The sequence below is a fragment of the Zea mays genome, chromosome 1 (assembly GCF_902167145.1).
Source record: "Zea mays cultivar B73 chromosome 1, Zm-B73-REFERENCE-NAM-5.0, whole genome shotgun sequence".
Lineage (NCBI taxonomy): Eukaryota > Viridiplantae > Streptophyta > Magnoliopsida > Poales > Poaceae > Zea > Zea mays.
Genome location: NC_050096.1, coordinates 252,530,826 through 252,533,841, shown reverse-complemented (window position 1 = coordinate 252,533,841; position 3,016 = coordinate 252,530,826).

The following is a 3,016-nucleotide window of genomic DNA, read 5'->3' as shown; positions in this document are numbered from 1 at the left end:
TGATAGCAATAATTCTTGAACACTAACCTGACTTAACTGTGTTGTACTTCTGTAGAGCAAATCCTATGCATGCATGATCTTAGGCTAGCTCCATCAAGGGACCCTAAAGGATTCTGTACCCTAAATATAGAGGATCAAATGGTCCTCTACACTCTCCAGCAGCATCCTCTAAACGGTCCTCTAAATTTAGAGGACGCTGCTGGATTCTCTATATATAGAGTTTCTCTAAACGGTCCTCTATCCATTTGAATACTTTAAATAACCGGTTTAGCAAAACTAAAATGTGTACAATACATTTGAGAGTATGACAAATACGTATGTACAAAAAATAAAAATAAAAAATGTCTCTAATATAGATATTTGAGTATAAAGGACGTGATTTAGAGGACGTCGTTGGAGAGGAAGGAAATATAGAGGATGAAATCTTTTATAGGAGACTATAAAGGACGGATATAGAGGATGGATATAGAGGACGTTGCTGGAGACAACCTTAGGTTGAATTCTTGAGATTAATGGCAAGCTCTACCAATTAGAAGTGGAGTTCTTTTCTTCTCAGCTTGTAGACCAACCTGTTGTAGCTCCACTTTCAAGATATTGTGATCCAAAATATAAACTCTTGATCTTTTCTAATTTTGATTTGACGTGCACTATTATTGATTCATCTGCCAATGGCATCAAGTTTTGTTTCCTTGTAACAAACCTATTTGGTGTACTTACATGTGTTTGTACTCAGATGTAATGCATGATACCTTGTATTGTAATTTTCTGCTTGTTTCTTTTCTTCCTTAGCACAAGGTGGTTGTTGATCATTGTCTTTCTTTTCTTGAGTGGTTGATGAGCATTGCATTTCCTTGTAACAAAGTCTGAATTCATTATCTTAAACAAATTAATACTACGAGGGGCTACTGTTGGGGGCCTTCGTCCTCCAAAGGTCCTCAAAAACATGATTTAACAATATCTTCCAAGTGTGACATATGAACAGGTACCTTCGGACTCAGGCTAAAAGCATGTATGATGTAAAAAGCATGATCGTGATGAAGGTTGGAGTCGCTCCGAAGCTACGCGCAGGGGAGCTTCGGCTAAATGGCGGAAAAAGGAACTGACTTAAAGGGGAAAAGGCTATCTAGTCCTCATAGAATTGTCTATAAGTTAATAATAAATGTAAAGGGCATGAATGTAATTTCTCACAGGTTGTGTCTTATGCCTATAAATAGATGAACAGTACCCATGTACTGTTCACGCTGACTTGTACTCGCTTTTGCGTCACGCTTGTACTTTTTGCCTTCTATCAAGCCGAAGGTACGTTTGTAATTCAATATTGTTTCTGTCTTTCTAGGATAATACAATGAGAACGAATTAATAATGTTATGTGATTATTTATCTGGCCTCTTATATTTCATATACTTCTTTTATTAACATATGTCGCGTTGATGAAGGTATGTCCTTCATAACCTTCGTCTGAAGATCATTATATCCTAAGGGAAATAATGCTTCAAAGGACGAAGGGCATTAACATTTAACATTTTGTGTTGCCTTGTTCTTAACTCATAGCATTTGAGAACAAGTCCCCAACATTGGCGCCCACCTCCAGTGGACCCTTTTCGACCACCTTCGGCAAGCACTGACCTTCATCATGCCGCCGAAGAAAGCTTCAGCGACAGGGGCTGCTGCACTGCAGCCACTGGACCCAAACTAGGAAACTCTTTCTCTCCGAGAAGCTCGGAGCTAGAAAAGGAAGGCCACCAGACCAACACTCCAGGAGGAGGAGTTGGACCAAGAGATCAGGGACATGGAGATCATCCACCAGCAAGTACAAAGAAAGAAGGAGAAGATGGCGCGGCTGGCTGATCTTCAAAGGAAGATCGACGAAGCCACCGAAGAAGTGCGTCATCTTGCCCAAGTTGAACAAGATCGAAGACCCCAACACAGGGAGCTTCGTCAAGAAGGCTTATTCAATGAGGATGGATGGTATGATGATTTTAATCATGATGCCTTTACTTTTGATGATACTTCTCCCTTGGCAGCAGAACTGCAGGCTACCCCATGGCCCTCATCATACAAGCCACCTCAGCTCCCCATGTATGATGGGCACTCAGATCCAAAGCAGTTTCTGATGAGCTACGAAGCAACTATATCTTCGTATGGGGCAATATTGCAGTCATGGCGAAGTCCTTCGTCATGGCAGTCCGGAATGTAGCCCAAACATGGTACTCTTCTCTTCGGCCAGGGACTATCACATCGTGGCAGAAGCTTAAGGATATGCTGGTTACCAGTTTCCAAGGTTTTCAAACAAAGCCAGTCATAGCTCAGGCTCTGTTCCAATGCACGCAAGACCACGAAGAATACCTTCAGGCATATGTACGAAGGTTCTTGCGACTGAGGGCACAAGCGCCTACAGTGCCTAATGAGATTGTCATTGAAGCCATGATCAAGGGTCTTCGGCCAGGACCTATTGCTCAATATTTCGCCAGGAAGCCCCCACAAACTCTGGAGAAACTGCTTCAGAAGATGGATGAGTACATCCGAGCTGACAATGATTTTCGCCAAAGAAGGGAGGAAGCTTACAGATTCTCGGAAATGACTAGGGGCTTCGGAGGAAGAATCCATCTGAGGCACGTCAGGTCAATCCATAACTCCACTCAGAGTGATGACAAAGGAAGTCAGTCTCAGAGGTCACAATATAACTCACAATCTTTGGGGCAACAGCAAAGCTCTTTCAGGCCACCAACTCCAAGGGGTAGAGGCGCCAGGGGCTTCGGAGGAATATTTGGGGATCAGCCTAGAAAGATCTACTGCTTATTCTGTGGTGAGGACAAGGGCCATACTACAAGAATGTGCCACGTCACCATTCAGAAGCAAAAGGAGATAGCAGAAGCCGAAGCTCGGCAGAATCAACTGAAGCAGGTCTTGCACACTGCTTCGTGTCACTCTCCTTACATACCAGAGTATGTGAACAATCATCCTGCAGCTTCTGTTGCTTCGGCTAGCCATTCACAGGCTTCCTGGCCACAACTCC